Consider the following 21,753-nt stretch of genomic DNA (forward strand, 5'->3'; position numbering starts at 1 on the left):
CATATTTATACTTCCACTCACCGGGCCTCTGAAGCTATATGAATGATCCAAATCTTTCTTCCAGACATTAGTCCTTTTTTGTGATTGACACCAACTGTCATGCTAGCCCCAGGGAGTCTGGTGTCAGGGATAAACACCCCAGATTCATCAGTCATTCCTCAAGGAGAGGTTTCTAGGCCCTTCACTCTCCTGGGGACACTTGTCTAAGAGAGCTTTAGTTTGTCAGAGTCACTCTCAGCACTTGGAATCCAGGCTGGAGTAATGTTGTGGACAATGAATTATATCTTCCAAGTCCTCAGCACTATATTCTCCTAGCTAGTAATACAACTCTTAAACACCACACTTCTACTAAACTTACATTGTCATCACTTGTATTGTATTAATGATCTATATCATTAGGGCAACTGAAATCATGGGTCTTTTCTTTAAAAAATAACTATTCTTATAACAGGTATACAATACTGTTGTTGTAGAAACTTTTGAAAATATAAATAAGAAAAGAGAAAAAAATCGCCTAAATAAATCTTTCATGATTTAAGAACATACATATTTAAATATATATACACACATATTTGTATGGTTTACAAAAGTGAATAGTACCAGACATATCTTAAAGTACAGGGAGAAGAGCTTTTCTGATACTAACATCTCTGCTTGGTTCCTTCTGTTGTTCCTGTGGCTCTGCCAGCCACAGCTACTGGAGGCCAAATGCCACTCTTTACTGGGCCACTGCCTGCCTCGCCAGACGGGACTTCCTCCTGACATCTAGTGCCCTATCTTCAATACCCTGTTCTGCCACCTGGATTTCTGCAGGTGACCTTACCCTCTTGATGTAAATTTTTATTCTCATGTCCTTTTTAAAGTTAGATTTATGTTTCTGGAAATAAGAACTGTCTTTCTATTATCATATTCCAGAAATGAATATGGTGTCTGTATAATAGATTTTTTCTGAACTATCCCGAATAATTTGAGAAACAAATAATTAAATGTGACTTACTTTAAAACTTCTTTGTACATATTTTTTGTATCAATTGATTAAAAAATAGGAAAAATTCTGTGGTAGGCTTTCCAACAGGCAATCCTTTGTCAGGCTAACTAAAGTACAACCCAGAGCCTATCATTTTTTAGTTTAATGCCCCTCTGTAGCACACCCTCCCTCTCAGGGTAAAATGCACACTGTTCAGTGTCCTCTTCAGTCCTGTGTCCCAGGAAGCCCTGCCTTGTTCTTTATGCCCGGTCACTCCATACTCCCTTTATCTCAGGTATGCGTATTGTCATTCTTCCCTCTGTACCTCTGCTCATTTCCTTTGGGTGCTCTGCTCCCCTTTCTCTACCTGCAAACTGTTACTGAATCTTTAAGATTGGTTTAGGCATCACCTCCTCCGGGAAGTTTTCCCTGGTTTTCCCCTTACTCTGGATCAAATGGACCAAATGACCAGGGCATCTAGGGAGACTGAACTGAGTGTGCACTTCTCTGGGTCTCCTTGGCTGTGTTATCTCCCTCATAATAAAATCATGGTAAGAAAAGCCACAAGTAAATAAAGTGAATATTCATGAGAGAAGGAGCAACCCATGGTTTATCTATCTTCATCCGGAGATAAGGTGTGGGAAACCATTTTGGAGAGGCAGCAGACAAATGAAATCATGAGGGAAAGACTATGGACTGTGTATATAAATAGGGTAAAACAATCCTGCCAGACTTAATCGTGGTCAGGGCAGCCAATCAACTGAACATGTGGAAATCTACATCACCTCATATGCCCTGTCTGATGCCTCTGCCCCTGGTGGGGAATCTGGAGGGGGCAGTAGATCGATCAGTAACACTAAGGTCTGGCTATGAGGTGTCGCAGACCCTCCTAGAAGAATGGAGATCCCCCAAATCAGCTCAGAACAGAATGGGAAATCAGCTCACATGCAAATATTCCTGTTCTTAAATGTGTTGCCATCATTCCCCACAACAGGTATTCTTTCTCCTAAGTCCTTTCTCGAGCTCTGCCATGTTGCTGGTCCCCTTCTTTTGTCCCATGCCAGTTTTTTGTCCTTTTATCCCCTAAGTCTGGACACATTACACCTTTATGCCTGTCTCACCTTTCCAGCTTGCCAGTGAAAAGCTCAAAGTTCCTCTCAGTCTGTACCCCAGACTAGGGTCCTACACTTGCATAACCAGAAGAGATCACTAAGGAGCTTTACTAAACAAAGGAGTTGGTTTTAGTGTTAACTTACAGCTATTTCAGAGGTCATCAGGCAATTGTAGTAATTTACTTCTAAAAGCAAACTTTCTTTCTGGGGCCCATTAGATGTTTCTAGAGGTGCAGAGATATGGGCAAGAACTCTGGTGTAGGAGAAAGAAGCTTGATCTCTGAGTCAGATGACATTGGTTTAAATGCCCATTTAGCTGTTTGCAGCTCTGTGACTTTAGGCTTATTCCTTAATCACTCTAAGCTTTAGTTTCCTTATACTGGTATGAAGTGGGAATATTAATAACTGTTGTTACAAGATTTAAAGAAGACAATGCATGTCAAGATGACCAGGACAGTGGCTGGCTCAGAGTAGGTGCTCAAATATATATATATATATATATATATATATATATATATATATTTTTTAAAGATACTTCTAATTTCTATGGTATTATTAGTCATAATGGTCTTATTTATTTTTTCTCCTTAGGGTCTCTTAGTTTCACACCCCAACCAACAGTTGGCATTATCCAGTTTTCTAATTTTTGGCAGTCTAATTTTGAAAAGTTACGTTTCACTGTAGTTTTAAAAATTTTTTAAATTTATTTTGCCATTACTGTTGACAAGCAATATTATATTAGTTTCAGGTGTACAGCATAGTTATTAGACATTTATATACCTTAGATCAACCTGATAAACCTAGTACCCATCTGATACCATACATAGTTATTAGTATGTTTTTGACTGTATTCCCTATGCTGTACTTTACATCCCGTGACTATTTTTATGACTGGCAACTGTGTTTTTTAATCCCTTCACCTTTTTACCCACCTCCAACCCCCTCCCATCTGGCAACCACCAATTTTTGTTCTCTGTATCTATGAGTTCGTTTCTGTTCTGTTTGTTTATTTTGTTTTTTAGATTCTACATATAAGTGAAATCATATGGTATTTGCCTTGTTCTGACCTACTTCACTTAGTATAATGCCCTTTAGGTCTATCCATGTTGTCGCAAATGGCAAGATTTCATTCTTTTTATGACTAATATTCCATTGTATAAATGTACCACTTCTTTATCCATTCATCTACTGTGAATACTTAAGTTGCTCCCATATCTTGGCTATTGTAAATAGTGCTGCTATGAACATAGAGATGCATATATCTTTTTGAATTAGTGTTTCGCATTTCTTCAGATAAATGCCCAGAAGTGGAATTGCTGGGTCATAAAGTAGTTCTATTTAATTTTTTGAGGAACCTCCATACTGTTTTCCATAGTGGTTGCACCAATTTACAATCTTACCAACAGTGCAGGACGGTTCCCTTTTCTCCACACCTTTGCCAACAATTGATTGTTGATTTGTTGATCGTAGCCATTCTAACAGGTGTGAGGTGGGATCTCATTGTGGTTTTAATTTGCATTTCTCTGATGATTACTAATGTTGAGCATCTTTTCATATGTCTATTGGCCATATGTATATCCTCTTTGGAGAAATGACTTTTCAGGTCCTCTGCCCATTTTTTAAAAAAATTGGATTTGTGTGTGTGTGTGTGTGTGTGTGTGTTAAGTTCTATGAGTTCCTTATATATTTTGGATATTAACCCCAGCAAATGTATCATTGTGAATATCTTCTCACATTTAGTAGGTTGTATTTGTTTTGTTGATGGTTTCCTTCACTGTGCAAAAACTTTTCAGGTGATGTAGTCCCCATTTGTTTATTTTCTCTTTTGTTTCCCTTGCCTAAGGAGAAATATCCAAAAAAAAAAAAATATTGCTGAGAGCAATGTCAGTGATTTCACTGCCTATGTTTTCTTCTAGGAGTTTTATGGTGTTAGGTCTCACATTTAAGTCTTTGATTAATTTTGAGTTTATTTTTAAATATGGTTTAAGAAAGTGGTCTAGTTTCATTTTTTTTGCATGTATTTGTCAGTTTTCCCAAAACCATTTAATGAATAGACTGTCCTCACTTCATTGTATATTCTTGTCTCCTATGTTGTAGATCAATCGACCATGTAAGTGTGGGTTTATTTCCGAGCTTTCTATTCTGTTCCATTTATCTATGTGTCTGTTTGTATGCCAGTACCATGCTGTTTTCATTACTATTGCCTAGTAGAGTTTGATATCAGGTAAAATGATACCTCTAAATTTGTTTTCCTTCTCAAGATGGTTTTCACTATTTGGGATCCTTTTTGGTTTCATATAAAATTAGGATTATTCTTTCTCGTTCTGTGAAAAATGCCATTGATATTTTGATAGGGGCTGCACTGAATCTGCAGATTGCTTTGGGTAGTGGACATTTTAATGACGTTAATTCCACCTATCCATAAGCATGGCATATCCTTCCATTTGTTTGTATCTTCTTCAATTTCTTTTAGTTTTTCTTCAGTGTCTTTTAGCTTTCTAAAACAAGTCTTTTACTTCCTTGGTTAAATTCATTCCTAGATATTTTATTTATTCTTCTTGATGCAATTGTAAATGTGATTGCTTTCTTAATTTCTCATTCTGATATTTTGTTACTGGTGTATAAAAGTACAACTGATTTCTGAATGTTAATTTTTTATTCTACTATTTTATTGAATTAATTCATAATAGTTCTTTGGTAGAATCTTTAGGGTAGGGTTCTGTTTATGTAGCATCATGTCACTTGCAAATAATGACAGTTTTACTTCTTCCTTTCCATTTTGGATATCTTTTATTTCTTTCTCTTGTCTGATTGCTGTGGCTAGGACTTCCAATACTATATTGAATAAAAGTGGTGAAAGTGGACATCTTTGTCTTGCTCCTGACTTTAGAGAAAAAGCTTTCATTTCACTGTTGTTTTAATGTTCATTTCTCTGATTGTTCATGGATTTAAATGTCTAATCATATACTTGTTACTCTTCTGGGTTTCCTTTATTGTAAATTGCATTTTGTAATCTATGCCTATTTTTACCTGGAGGTTGCTATCTTTTTATGTTGGATTTAAGAGTTTCTTAGACATTCCAAATATTAATCTAGAACTAAATATTAATCTAAGGCTTTCTATATTCATATATCTTCTCGTAATCTCTCAGTGCTGTATTGATTGTACCCACTGTATCTGTTGTTGAACTGAAAAATTTAATTTTGATGAAGCCTAATTAGTCATTGTGTTGCTTTTTGCCTTGTGCTTTTGCAATTTGTTTAAGAAGTCCTTTCCCATCCTCAGGTCATGAAGTTATTCTACACGTTCTTCTATTAGCCTTTATAGCATTTAGATAATTGTTATGGAATGAATGTTTGTGTCTCCCCAAAATTCATATGTTGAAATCCTAATCCCCACGGTGTTGTTATTTGGGAGGTAATTAGGTCATGAGGCTGGAGCCCTGATGAATAGGATTAATGCCCTTATAGGAAGAAACATGAGAGAGCTGGCTTCCTTTCTGTTTTCTGCCACGTGAAAATCTCATCAGACATCGGGTCTGCTGGCACAATTATTTTGGACTTCCCAGCCTCCAGAACTGTGAGAAATAAATGTTTGTTGTTTAAGCCATCCAGTCTGTGGCATTCTGTTATAGCAGCTTGAACTGACTAAGAAAATAATTGTCCAGTTAGCGTTTGTGTAGGGCTTTGCACATGGTAGTGGGTAGGGATCCAATTTTATTTTCTTCATATATATATATATATATATATATATATGTACATATACATATATATATATATATATATATGTATTTCTAGAACTTAATTGGTACACAGTAGTGTTCAGTCAAGTCTGCTGAATGAAGGAATTGAGGTTTCCTCTGAGTTAGGGAAAAGAACTGTATGTGAGGGTGTGAGTTATGTGTGTGATGTTTGAATGTCTCAGGTGTGTGTGTGAGTGAGTGTGGTATGTGTGAGAGTGTTTGAGATGTGTGTGTGTGTGAGATGTGATTATGAATGTGTGACGTGTGTGAGAATGTGTATGTGTGTGTGGGATTAAGTGTGTGAGGTGTGTGTGTATATAAATCCTGTGAAGGCTATTCCCTCCCCCTGAAAAGGAGCATGGTTGGAAGAACTGATGGGCAGAGCTCCTCCTCTCTGTCTCAGCTCAAATGTGGACTTAGCGTGTATGTGTGGGAGGGTAGAGGAAAATGAGAGGCTGGATTTAAGGAAACACGGAACTGTTGATTGAAATGTACTCCAATTTTCTCTATTCAATTCAGTTTCATTTGAATCAGGATGTGACAGTCAAGATCGATATTAAAAATATCTAACAGCTGGTACCGCACAGGCACTGACCAATCAGAATGCATGCTGTTTATATGTCATCCTGGTGTATTCTGGCTGGATATTAACCATGGCAACAGTAGTGGCTAGATATTATTAAATGACTATATATATATAAAAGGCTTTGTGAACTAAAGATTTACACAAATGCTAGGCAAGACTATTATGAGCTCTATTTGGCCACTTAGAAATGCAATTTAAAAATCCCTATTTTTCTATATAATATTGATTCTTTTTGCTAGAATACAACTCTATGAACCTGTGGTTGAAAGAAGTCAATTAATTAAAAAAAAATTCCTTTGACTTTCCTGAAACATTCCTTGCCTCTTAGAATTACCTGCCATCAAGGTCAACCAGCTCCAAAAAGATGTTACTTGTTTTTTGACTTATGACCCTGTTGAAGTTTCAGTCAGCAAAGTTTGAGGGCACCTTTGGGTTCTCCAGTCTGATTTCTGAGTATTTTCCTATTTGCAGCTAGATATAGGGAAACCGATTCCAGTAGGTGGAGCTCTTTCTCAATGTTTGTTCAGTTTTCACCTAGGTGGGGACTTCCTTGTTTTTTACCTTTCTTTTCTACACTGGCTTAGTCATAACTTAGTACAGATTCTTACAACAGCTTCTGAAATTAGCATCAAGTATAGGTTATATGTTTCTATAAAATGAGTTTTTCCCCAAGATGTTTAATGGAACAGCCATGGTTAATTTCCTTCTAAAATTTGATCACACCACAGTTTTTATTTCCCTTTGATTATCTGCATCAAAGACTCGAAATATCTACCCTTTATTATGATGCTATGTCCAGGTACAAGATCAAATACTGCATCTTTTGATCTGAATTCTAGTCATGCATGTCAATGACTTGGCTCTTGTATTGTATGAGCTGTGTTGCCACACACATTCTGGATAGTATCGATTTTGGGTGTTGGCCTGAGAAGCTGTAAATCACAAATATGCAGATAGCAAGAGAGTTCTTTCTGGTCTGGATAATCCGTTTAGTGGTGCGTCTACAGGCCTCTCTATCAACTTGGAAATATGCACAGGTAACAACAGAATTAAAAGAAGGAAGTGTCTAGAGATCGACACTTTAGAGGCAATAGGCTGAGTTGTAAAATGGATATCAGTGAAATAATGAACTAATCCAGGACTTAGCAGAATTTTAATTTGAAACAGTTAGTGGTGTATTTATTTTAGGAAATATTGTTCTATCTCTACACTTTGGAGTATAACTTGGGTGAAGTCATTACTAAACAAAAAAATCAAAACCAACATATGGAAATCTATCAAAATGTTATGACATTGTTCCTTCAGTGAACCTTCAGGAGCTTTGTGCAGGGATAGAAAAAATTTTAGCTGAAGTGTCCAACAGCTGTGCCCACAGGTGTGAGAGCAGAAAGTACAACACATTCTTTTTTCATTTGTCCTATGTCCTCCCACCTCACCCCATCCCTTTCTGTTGTGTGAATTATGGGCAATACAGAAAATACATCTAAAGTATGTGGCATTTTCCTGCTATTAGTCTTGAAGCCTGATGAGTAGACAGCAGCAGTGTAATTGTGTGGAGTATTTGACCACGTGTATTAGGCTGTCTACCCAGATGCCAAAGAGAAGTTTCAGGAGGTTGAAGAGGAGGAGTAGCTGCTGTTATAATCCCCTGAAGTTTCTAGGTGTAAGGCTGGAAGACTGGAGACCACCCCAATAATTTCATTGCTACTATCCACTCTTCATGCTTCAAGGCTCATAGTAGTAAATGCAGGTAAACTTAATTTGACGGATAGTTACTGAGCACTCAATAAACAAGATTAGTAGCAGGACCCAGGGCTCTGAATAAACCTGAATTTTGCCTTTATGAAGGATGAAGGATGCACACAAGTGAATAATATAATTGTAACATATTGTGATAAATGTTCTAATAAAGACGTGTATATAGAAAAAGCATATCATTCACTTCCCTGACTCTTAGTTTCCTCATATACTCTCCCCCACTTAATAAGCATCTACTATGTTCCAACCAATACATCAGGGACTTTTCACATATTTTTTCAAATAATTTAATCTTCACAACAAATCATCAGGAGGATATTATTATCCACAGTTTACAGATGAGATTTGGAGCAGTTAGAAAAGCGATGTCCCATTGACCACATTTTATTATCTGTAATGTTCTTTTTCAGTGTCACATATTGGGATCTAGAAAATCAGAGGCTTGAGTTAATATGCTCAAGATATAGTAGGAACTGCCCTCAACTTTTCTTATTTAAAGTAAAATTATTTAATGTAAATTATTTAATGTGAAAATGTCCGTTTTCTTCAGAGCATTTATCAGAAAATCTTCAATAAACATATCAGCAGACCAGTGATCTCCTATTTCCTTTTGGATATCACAAAGATATCATTGCATTGGGCTGGCAAAGAGAGCTGCAAAAATTCCTCAGCAAAAAGTTTCCCCTTCTTTCCTGCTTAGCCTGAAACTGCTGCAGCCACGGACAATCCTGTCATGGCAGTTCCAGCTGACGGTTTTGTCTGATGATTCATTGACACTTGTTCTTCGTGACAGCAGCTCTGCGGTGAGTGGTGGTGGCACTCTTTGATCATGGCTCCTTCTGGAAACCTCTGTGGACCGTAACAGCAGTGACTCCTCATTATCTCTCACTTCTTTCAACGGCACTGTGGTGTCTTGGCAGGCATCCTTTAGCATCACCAGTGGAAGACAACTCCCAGTACCTTCACTGTGGAGTTCTTCCGGGGCAGGTCTGTGAAGGAAGAGGTGTTCACCAGGTAGGTGAGTCTGGGTAACAGGTCTGTTCTGTGGTTTCCGTCTCACAGTTTTGAATCTCCGAAGCAAGGCATAAGCCTTCAGATTTCCTTGGTTAACACTGAGCTCATATGCTCCTTACGGAGTGCCTACAATTTCTGCAGGCAATGTCTGAACTACAGTTCATTTCATATGCCTCCTCAGTAGGTCATGAAGAGAATATCATTATTTCTCCAAACTAGGTACGTAGAACGAGGCTTCAGTAGGATCCCTGGGTTAGGTAGATGGAAGTGGTCACTTTTTGATTCTTGGTGTGTGACTTCCGAGGTGTCTGTTCTCACTGACTTAGAGAACAAGAATAGGAACTAGATTTTTTCTGATTTTTTTTCCTCCTGTCTCTTCTCTCTCTCTCTCACCCACCAGCTCAAAAGGTTAGAAAGAGATGGCTTTTTCTTCGGGATTTATCTACAACATCCTTTAGTTTAGTCCACCTCCTGTTCATTCCGCGGGAGGACCTTTCTTTTATATCTTAGTGTAATTGAGGAAACTAATTTTCTTGTTATTGTTTGCTTACGTAGTATTTCTAGAACCAACTTAGTACCTAGTAGGTAACTATTTAACCATTTCATGTTAAGAACTATTTAACATATAAAACTATTTCATGTTAAGAAACCCCACCAAGTATGAATTGGCAGTTTCACCCAGTGTCAGCTGTAGAGCCCTGTAAATTAGACTTTGTAAATCCCAAATGAACAGGTAGCTGAGTGTGGTATTGAAAAAGAATAATATTTGTCCTGAGTCAATTCCAGTGTTCAGCCTCTGAGGTGATGCCCCTGGGACTATTCATGAGTCCGAGGTCCTCTGGCTCCAGAACCTGCTATCTGCCTTTGGTTTTGAATTAGTATTCAAATAACAGAGGTATATGCATCTGCCCTGAGCTAGGAAGTAGACCACAGGAGATGAAGAGTTGCTTACTTGGGTCTTGATCTGAGAAGAGGTGACCACAATAGGTTCAACTGTATTCACACATTTGTTCAATCTTACAGTTAATTTCCTTTATTGGTCAAGTACAGAAAATTAGTGCCCCCTGGGAGCTTTGGGACAGAACCCAATGCAGACCTCCCCTCTGGTTGTGCCACAGTTGTTAAACCACTTATTTTATTAAAAATTAATGGGAATTTTGAATTCTGCTGCATTATGTATCATCGATTGTTTCAATATGAAAATAGTGTTTAAGTTACCAACCTAGGACAACTGATACTCCACGTGTCATGTTATCTTGGGTTTTTGCACATTCCTTCGCACACCAGGCACACAAACACAATTGGAGAGCGTAATCCTAGGCCAATTCTGGCTGCACCCCTTGGCTTAAGCCTCTGGGGAGAGTCCAAACTCCATGGTTCCTAGAAGCCACCCAGCTCAGCTTCTCACCCCACAGTTGGACCATGTGACAATAGAACTTCTCTGGTTCCTGAGTTTAGTTATGAATCACTTACTCTCGCCCATCTCAAAATGTACTCACTGACTTGCTGTCATTGCCGCTGGCCTTTGTTGAGTTGTCTTCCTCATTTGGTCCTTGCCTCTGTCTTCTCTCCTGGGGTTAAGACTGCTTCCCAAATGTGGTCTTTCCACCTCTTTCCTTGATCAATTTCAGTCTTTTTTTGCATACCATTCCTTGGCCACCTGGGAAGTCCATCCTTCCCCCAGAATGCCTGGTTTGAACACAGTAACATTCTCCTCCAGATTGGCTAATGCTCCATGAAGTTAAGGGTGGGTCCTGCTCTCTCCACAAGGAAGTGAACGTACAGGATAAGAATGTGTAATTGGGTAATATTTTTTAGCCATGGTTTCTTTCAATATGCTCTGGAACATTGAACTAGACTAACCTTTCAGTTTTTTAATTAGAATGCTGTTCTCAACCAAACATTAGTCTACGATAGTTTTAAATTACCATGTATGATTCACAATGATTTAATAATCACAAAATTCCTGCCATCTTAATATGCTCTGGAATAGGAAGTTGATTGGGAATCGTTTCATGAGTGGAGAGAGCAATTTAAAATTGTTAGAACATTTCATATATCTTAGCACTTGGTTTGGAATGGTTTGGTGCCTACTTAACACAGAAGAATCTGAAATTGCTGGACAATGAAATTTCAACCAGGGGCTCTGTATCTGAGGGGAACTCTCCAACAAACGGGCAATGTTTCCTTACCACTGCATCCATTTGGCCCTTCCTTTCACCTTGTTTGGGTGTTTTGTGCACATTTCCAGCCAACATTTTACTAGGCTTAAAGTTGCAACAAACTTTGCAGTAATTTAGTCTCTCAATTCCCTCTGTATTTTCTTTTCTTTCAGAAACAAAAAAGGTCATAACCTATAACAGTTTTGACAAAAACAAACTCCATTTTCCAAACTGCTGAATAATTATTTCTCTGAAAATTTAAGCCTTTTTTTTTGGTAGTTTGTTGCGCATCAGTAGTATATAGTTGTTTACATGACACCTGGGAATCAAAGTGTGGGAAAGTATGTGAGGTTTTCTTCAGTTTGTATATCACTAAACATTTTGATCTCAGTTCTATTTTATCTCAATGAGTTTAAGATTTCCACTTAGCTCTAAACTGTGTAAAAGGTAGATTCTATGGACTTAAAAACTAAGGGACTTGCTTCTCAATGGCCTTTGAGAAATAAAGCCCCAACTTAAAAAAAGAAAAAAGATGTCACCTTGTCTGTTTATCGGTATCTGGTACGTCAAGACATTCTTTGGCCCCTGGTGAAGGTATTACTACCTTTGGTAAAATTGTAAAATAGATGAGGATACTTATAAGGTATCTCCATCCCCTCTTCTTTTTCTTCCTCTCCAATTTTAATGATCCCTCAAGTCTCTAGCACTGTAAGGTAGCACTCTTATTTTCCAGATCACACCCTTTCCATCTTTTATTTGGCCCTTTGAAATGTCGTCTCAGTCTTTCTGTTTTAACTCAGGGTAGTCCTCTTTCCTTTCTGCCAAAATATTTTGGCTCAGCATTCACCTTCTGGGGATTTTGATTTCTGTGAATGCATTGACAGGTACTTAATATGTGTCGGTTAATCTCTAGCCTGTTCCAGCTTATGTTTCTTTTATTTTAAAAAGATTAACATACTTATTTTTTAAAAGATGTACAATAGGATGATTTAATATCATATTCCATATCAAATTTAATATTATAACATATACATTATAATCACCACAATTAAGGTTATTAACATATATATCACCTCACATGGTTACCACTTATTTGTATAGCAAAAACACTAAAGATCTCTCTTAGCAAATTTCAAGAATATAATATATATTATTAACTGTACTAACCATGCTGTACATTAGATCCCCAGAACTTACTCATCTCATAACTGGAAGTTTGTATCCTTTGACCAACATCTCATTTTCTCAACCCTCAAGCCCTCGGTAACCACCCTTCTACTCTCTCTGGTTCTACGAGTTTGACTTTCTTCGATTTCACACTGAAGTGAGATCATATAGAATCAGGGGCGGACCAGGCACTAGGAGGACGTGACTGGGGAGGCTGTAGGGAACCGTGAGGAACAGCAGAATGTGCTACTCTTCATAATATGATAAAAGGGCTACAACAGACCATTGAATATCAACATAATTTGAAAGGTATCAAAAATAATCTGAATATTGAAGCCAGCCTTCAAATTTCTGTATCAAAGAGTTAAATCTTGAGGGAGGAGTGTGACATGGCTGGGCTGGGAGAGAGAAGACCCGTCCATCCCCAGCCCCCACCCTTTCTGGCCTGCCTAAGGCAGGGCAATTACAACTGCAGAAGCACTCCCAGAGATCAGCAGTAGGTGGCAGATGCAGCTCTGGGCTTTCAGCAGCTCAGAAATCTCACACAACCCACGCAACACACACACACACACACACACACACACACACACACACACACACACACGGAAAAGGTGCCCTAAGACTCAGGAGAACTGGACACAGGGCTGGTGGTGCTACTCTCAGTGCGCATAAGTGCAGACAAAGGCAGAAATTGCATTGACTTTGTAGAAACTATCACCCAGCCCCTTCAGCCCCATGCATCTAAATCTGAAGTCCCATCGTCACTCTGGGCACCAGGTAACCGGCTCTGTCTGCACAATACACAGAGGACTCTTTGGTACAGCAGAGGACAACCTGGAGATTACTTGGTGGGCTTAAGCCAAGACTGGCGCTGCTTTTTGTTTGTTTGTTTTTGTTCTTTGTTTTTTGTTTTCTGTGTTTTGCTTTGTTCTGTCGTTATCTTTGATATCTTTGCCTGTGTTGAGTGTGGGTTGTCAGTTGTTTTTACATGTGAATGTATTTGATTTTTTCTTTGTTGTTGTTGTGCTTGGTGATTAGCTTTGTTCTGAAATTGATATACCAGGGCCCAGCTTAAGAAGCACAAGATTCAACACACCCAGAGGCCAACTCCAGACCAAACCAGAGTACTACTGTGTTTGACCTACAAGTGACACACCTAGAGGGAATTCTCTACAGGCACAAAGGTCCATAGAGGACAAACCACATTTAAGTGGTCAACCCTCACGCAACAGAACACCCTGTGGTGGGCAGCGCCAAGTGTCACAACTAGGCAGCCTAGAAATTAACCCCAACTACTCACAAGCGAAAAGCAATTAAAGATCTTCTTTAACAGGACAATATACACAAGACAAGAGTCACCTTTGGAGCACACGCAGAGGAGAAGAACGAAGTAGTGCAGGTCAAATATAAAGGACACATACTACATAAGATAACCCAGCAAGAACTAAGAACTCTAGGGGATCTATTAACACATCAAAGCAAACACAGAGACCCAGCCAGAATGGGGAAACAAAGAAACATGTCCCAAATAAAAGAACAGAAGAAACCTCCAGAAATGGAACCAAATGAAACAGAGGTAACCAACCTATCAGAGACAGAGTTCAGAAGACTGATAATAAGAATGTTTAAGGAGCTTAGAGACGATATAAAGAAGGATAGAGAAATCATAATGAGCAACCAGTTAGAAATAAAGAACACAATTACTCAAATAAATAACTCACTTGAAGGAGTTACCAGCAGGTTAGATGAAGCAGAGAATCGAATCAGTGACTTAGAAGACAAGTTAGCAGAGATCACCCAAACAAACAACAGAAAGAAAAAAGAATAAAAACCAATGAGGATGGTTTAAGAGACCTCTGGGATAACATCAAGCACAACAACATGCGCATCATAGAAATACCAGAAGGTGAAGAGAGGAAGCAAGGGATTGAGAATATATTTGAAGTAATAATGTCCGAAAACTTCCCTAACTTGATGAAGGCAGCCAACATAAAAGCCCAGGAAGTGCAGAGAGATCCAACCAGGATAAACCCAAACAGGTCCACACCAAGACACATTATAGTTAAAATGGCAAAGGTTAAAGACAAAGAGAGAATCCTAAAAGCAGCAAGAGAAAGACAGAGGGTTACATACAAGGGAACTCCCATAAGACTATCAAATGACTTTTCTACAGAAACATTGAAGGCCAGGAGGGAGTGGCAGGAGATACTCAAAGTGATGGAAAACAAAGGCCTACAACCTAGATTGCTTTATCCAGCAAGGCTATCATTTAAAGTTGATGGAGAGATAAAGAGCTTTCCAGAAAAGAATAAGCTAAAGGAATTTATTACCACCAAGCCAGCATTGCAAGAAATACTACAAGGACTTCTGTAAATAGAAGAAAGATGAAATCAATCTAACTACAAATTTAAAAATGGCAATAACTATGTACCTATCAATAATCACTTTAAATGTAAACAGGTTAAACGCTGCAATCAAGAGACATAGGGTGGCTGAGTGGATAAGAAAGCAAGACCCTTGTATATGCTGTATACAAGAACTCACCTCAGATCAAAAAACACACACAGGCTGAAAGTGAAGGGTTGGAGTAAGATATTTCATGCAAATAGAAATGAGAAAAAAGCTGGAGTTGCAATACTTATATCTGACAAAATAGACTTTAAAATGAAGAACATATTAAAAGACAAAGATGGGTACTATATAATAATAAAGGGATAGATTTGACAAGAGGAAATAACACTAGAAATATCTATGCACCTAACATAGGAGCACCTAAATATATAAAACAGATATTGACAGACATAAAGACAGAGATCAACAGTAACACTATCATAGTAGGGGATTTCAACACACCTCTGACAACAAGGGATAGGTCTTCCAGACAGAAAATCAATATGGAAACAAAAGCCTCAAATGACACATTGGACCACTTGGATTTAATAGATATTTTCAGAGCATTTCACCCCAATGCTGCAAAATACACGTTCTTCTCAAGTGCACATGGAACATTTTCCAATATAGACCATATGTTAGGCCACAAAACAAGTCTTGATAAATTTAAGAAAATTGAAATCCTACCAATTGTCTTCTCTGACCACAGTGCTATGAAATTAGAAATGAACTACAGGAAAAAAACAGGAAGACACACCAATTCATGGAGGCTAAATAACATGTTACTAAATAATGAATAGGTCAAACAGGAGATCAAGGAAGAAACCAAAAGATATCTAAAGACAAATGAAAATGAAAACACGATGACCCAAAATCTATGGGATGCCATGAAAGCAGTCCTAAGAGGGAAATTCATAGCATTGCAGGCCTACCTAAAGAAATAAGAAACATCACGAATCAACAGTTTATCTTCACACTTAAGGGATCTGGAAAAAGAACAGCAAAATAAACCCAAGGAGAACACAAGGAAGGAGATAATAAAGATCAGAGCAGAAATAAATGAAATAGAATCCAGAAAAACAATACAAAAGATCAATGAATCCAAGAGTTGGTTCTTAGAGAAAATAAACAAAATCGACAAACCTTTAGCCAGACTCATTATAAAAGAGAGGACCCAAATTAATAAAATCAGAAATGAGAAAGGAGAAGTGACAACAGACACCACAGAAATACAAAAAATTTTAAGAAACTACTATGAGCAACTATATGCCAACAAATTTGACAATCTGGAAGAAATGGACAATTTTCTAGAGATGTACAACCTTCCAAGGCTAACTCAAGAAGAAACAGAAAACGTGAATGGACTGATTACCATCAGGCAAATTGAATCAGTTATCAACAATCTCCCAAGAAACAAAAGCCCTGGACCAGATGGCTTTACAGGCGAATTTTACAAAACGTTCAAAAAAGAATTATCACCTATTCTCCTCAAGCTCTTCCAAAAAATTCAGAAGGAGGGAAGACTCCCAAACACTTTTTACGAAGCCACTATCACCCTGATCCAAAAATCAGAAAAAGACACCACAAAAAAAGAAAACTACAGGCTGATATCTCTAATGAACATAGATGCAATAATCCTCAGCAAAATATTAGCGAACAGAATTCAGCAATACATTAAAAAGATCGTACACCATGATCAAGTGGGATTCATCCCTGGTATGCAAGGGTGGTTCAACATCTGCAAATCAATTAATGGGATACGGCACATTAACAAAATGAAAAATAAAAATCACATTATCATATAGATAGATGCAGAAAAAGCATTTGATAAAATCCAGCAACCATTCATGATAAAAACCCTTAAGAAAGTGGGAATAGAGGGATCATATCTCAACATAATAAAGGCTATATACAATAAATCCACAGCTAACATCATACTCAATGGAGAAAAGCTAAAACCATTCCCCCTAAGATCAGGAACAAGGCAAGGTTGCCCACTATCTCCACTTCTATTCAACTTAGTGCTGAAAGTTCTAGCCACAGCAATCAGACAAGAAAAAGAAACAAAAGGCATCCAAATTGGTAAGGAGGAAGTAAAATTATCATTATATGCAGATGATATGATACTATATAGAGAGAACCCTAAAGACTCCACCAAGAAACTATTAGAGCTGATAGATGAATTTAGTAAAGTAGCAGGATACAAAATTAATATTCAGAAATCAGTTGCATTTGTATATACCAATAATAAAACATCAGAAAGAGAAATTAAGAAAACAATTCCATTTACAATTGCTTCAAAGACTATAAAATACCTGGGAATAAATTTAACCAAAGAAGTAAAAGATCTGTACTCAGAAAATTATAAGACACTGACCAAAGAAATGAAAGAAGATACAAATAGATGGAAACACATTCCATGTACATGGATAGGAAGAATTAATATAGTTAAAATGTCCATACTGCCTAAGGCAATATACATATTCAACGCAATTCCTATCAAACTACCAATGACGTTTTTCACAGAAATAGAACATACAGTCCTAAAATTTATGTGGGACCATAAAAGACCCCGGATAGCCTCAGCAATCTTGAGAAATAAGAACAAAGTGGGAGGTTTAACAATACCTGACTTCAAATTATACTACAAGGCTACAGTAATCAAAACAGCATGGTACTGGCATAAAAACAGACACATAGATCAATGGAAAGGAATAGAGTCTAGAAATAAATCCATGCCTATATGGCCATTTAATCTACAACAATGGAAGCAAGAATGTATGGTGGGGGAAAGACACTCTATTCAATAAATGGTGCTGGGAAACCTGGAGAGACACATGCAAAAAAATGAAGCTGGACCACCTCCTTACACCATATACAAAAATAAATTCAAAATGGCTTAAAGACTTAAATGTAAGATCTGAAACCATAAAATTCATACAAGAAAATATAGGAAGAAACTTCACAGACATTACCTGGAGTAAGATTTTTGCTGATATATCTCCTTGTGCAAGGGAAGTAAGAGAAAAAATAAACATGGGGGATTACATCAAACTAAAAAGTTTTTTCACAGCAAAGGAAACCATGAATAAAATACAAAGGGACCCTACTGAATGGGAAAATATATTTTCCAATGATATATCTGATAAGGTGTTAATATCACAAATGTATAAAAATCTCACTCAACTCAACTCCAAAAAAACAAACAACCCAATTAAAAAATGGGCAGAGGACATGAAGAGACATATTTCTAAAAAGGACATACAGATGGCAAGCAGACATATGAAAAAATGCTCAAACTCACTAATCATTAGAGAAATGCAAATAAAAACCACAATGAGATACCACCTCACCCCAGTCTAAATGGCTATCATCAATAAATAAACAAACGACAAGTGTTGGCACGGATGTGGAGAAAAGGGAACCCTTGTGCACTGTTGGTGGGATTGCAGATTGGTGCAGCCACTATGGAAAACAGTATGGAGGTGTCTCAAAACTCTGAAAATAGAACTACTCTATGATCCAGTATTTCCACTCTTAAGTATCTATCCAGAGAAATCCAAAACTCTAATTCAAAAAAACTTTATGCACTCCTATGTTTATTGCTGCACTATACACAATAGCCAAGACATGGAAATAATCGAAATGCCCATTGGTAGATGACTGGATTAAGAAACTGTGGTACATTTATACAACGGAGTATTACGCAGCCATAAAGAAGAAAGAAATCTTACCATTTGCAACAACATGAATGGACCTAGAGAGCATTATGTTAAGTGAAATAAGATCATATAGTATTTGCCTTTCTGTGTCTGCTCTTCTAACTTAGCATAATGCTTCCCAGCTTTATTCATGTTGGTATAGCCTTTATGGGAAACAGTATGGAGGTGCCTCAAAAAATTAATACTGGAACTATCATATTGATCTGGCAATCTGACTTCTGGGTATATATCCAAAGGAAATGAAATCAGTATTCAAAGAAATATCGAGATATCTGCACCCTCTATGTTCACTGCAGCATTTTTCACGATAGCCAAGATATGTCTGTCAACAGGTGAATGCATAATGAAAATGTGAGATGTCTCTCTCTCTCTCTCTCTGTCTATGTATATATATCTATTTCTATATCATCTATATCTATCTATCTATCTATCTATATCTATCTATCATCGATCTATCTATCTATATGATGGAATATTATTCAGCCATATAAAGGAAATCCTATTGTTTGCCACATTTTTTTTTATAGCTTTTTGGAGACAAGGGGTTAATGCCCAGAAGTGCCCCTGACCCTGGTGGATAGACAGAGGGATATTTTTGAGTAGGTGGTCCTTTGCAGTGCCTTCTTAACCCTTTGAGAAGGCTTTTATTATTCACTGTCTAATAAAGGCTGCTGGGACCACTTCCTATGTTTACTGAAGGATAAATCTCAGAGCACATTTATTTGTACATAATGTGTAATAGGGCAGGTGTGCATTGTTTATTAACTTGTTTCAAAAGCAATTTAAGAAAGCTCAAGTCTGATTAAATGATACAGAAATGATGTGTCTGGAAGAAAGATCTCAGTTCATTAATTTAAAAAAATTTTGCCTCTCCCCCATATTTTAAGATGCAATGATTTTTGTTCTCTATTATTTATTGATTTTTCCAAAACGCTGTTTTGAAGTCTCTGAGTTATCCTCTTGGGTCCATTTCACTCCTATTTTAGTCCCTCAACACTATTACTCAAATGTTCAGCATTTTGAAGCTCTAAATGTCTTTCCTGGGATTATAACTTTCATTCCCACCTATCTGATGAATGCAAATCAAATATTTATCATATGATTGTGATTAAAACACACAACCTCCAAAAAATGTTTATATTTATGTCGCTCTTCCTGAAACATATCCTTGTGCTTTTTAAAATGTTACTGGACAATTGCAAAGTGCTTTATCTTTATTTACATATAACTTTTAAAGTGATCTCTCATTAAATCTCAGGAAGCTATCTGTGTGTATCAAGCTTAAACACATTTTAGTGCTAAATTGTTTAAGCGACTTGTGGCAGAGTCATCTGCCTGGAATCTCACTGTGAACTAGGAAGGGTGCTATTAGAACACACAGCCCCCGATGACACTTGTCATCCGGAGCCACACGTAGAAACTACATCTAATGTTCTTTAAAAGGAGCTTGCATGGGCACAAGCAGTGGCTGCATAGTTAAGGTGAAGTGAGATGTTTGTATTATTCAAGCTAAAAGACATCCTATCAATGGGAATCAATTCTAAAGGTTATTTGTCTGGGTTAGTGGTTGCACATTTATCTGGCACTTGAGCAACTGTTCCAGAAGGGTGGGGAGACCCGGAAGTTCAGATGTTTAAGAGTGTGATGCCAGCAGCTGCTTTGGATTTAAGTGGGAGAGGGAGGCTTCAAAGGGCTCTCCCTCTTTCTCTGAGGTGTGGAGAAAACCAAGGACAAGACTGAGTGTTGAAAGGAAGGGAATAAGGGAAAGTGTGGTATACATTCACTTGAAAGAAGGGCAGGGAAGTGAACTGTGGGAATGAAGGAGGACGTTTAGGCTTTGAGGCATAGAGAAGGACCCTATTCTGGGCTCTGTGCTAAGCATTCCACGTCAGGCCTCCATTTAGTCTCACAGCCTCCCTGGGAGGCAGATGTTACCACTCCAATATACATATAGGGCAACTGGGGCACAGGGAAGAAAGTTAGAAGCTGCTTGTGGTCACACAGGATGTTTCAGAGCTGGAATTCTAACCCAGGTTTTAAGGGTCCTACTCTGTAGTCCATGATTTTAAATCCATGGTTCTGCTGATTCATAATGTGAAGGCACTAGAGAGATTTCCTTTCCTTAAGTTGATCACTTCTCCAAAAGATGTTTATGATTCATCCTTCAAGATATTCACCCATTTATCCCTCAAGATGTTCATGTAGTGACCAGTTCTCCTCTTGGGTTTTCATGGGACATTGTCCTGATTTCTTTTCATCATGATGCAGGTTTTAGTCCACCTGGCCCTGTTGCTGTTCATTTACATTCCAGGGAGAGAAGTCACCTAGCCATCGGCAGCCCCAGGTTGGCAGAGCCTCTGAGTGGCTTCCAGAAAGAGAGGGCCTTAGAAACACTAGCCATTCTCCCAGAGGTGCAGGAAAGGTGGACTGAGGAGGTCCAGCCTGTGTCATCCTGTGAATAGCTGTGACTTCTCCTGCAGCTGCTTTCTTCCCTTGTGGCTGCTTCCAACATCGGGTGGGAGCCATGGAAAGCTAGTGTGCACCAGCAGCTCTTGACAGGGTAGGTTCTCTGTCGATGGGGCAGCCAGGGCAGGCTCAGCCAATCTAGCTCCAGGTCCACGAGGATGCAGGCAACTGTGGGCTCTTTACTGCCACTGATATCCTGGTGTCAGAGCTCCCCAGAGGGGGAAGGGTGGGGAAAGAGCAACAGATGTCTGAACTACTTCTGGTCTTGCAATTTCTCTGTGTGGGATACCATTTGGAAAAGGTCACTAGGAAATGAACGTGCTTAGAGATGTAGATGTTCTTTCAGGTGGGATAGTTTCAATGCTGTGGTTGCTACCACTTCACCATGTGCCTCTGCTCTCTCTGTGGGCTGACTTTATGGACTTTGCTCTTTGTGGCTGTGGGACTCTCAGGGAGATGGACGACTCAGGTACTGAGTCTTGTTTCTGTATCCATAGTGTCTGGGTCATTGTCAGGCACAGGCAGGAGTCACGGAGAATAGTAAATATTTGTTGAATGAATAAATCAGTAGTGAATGGCAAATACCATTCATTGAGATTATTAGGAAGTGTTCTTGAAAAAGCTTGATGAGAATAGTGGGGAAGTTGGACAGGGAAAGAAAGGATA

The sequence above is a fragment of the Rhinolophus hipposideros genome, assembly GCF_964194185.1.
Source record: "Rhinolophus hipposideros genome assembly, chromosome: 5".
In the NCBI taxonomy this organism is placed as follows: Eukaryota; Metazoa; Chordata; class Mammalia; order Chiroptera; family Rhinolophidae; genus Rhinolophus; species Rhinolophus hipposideros.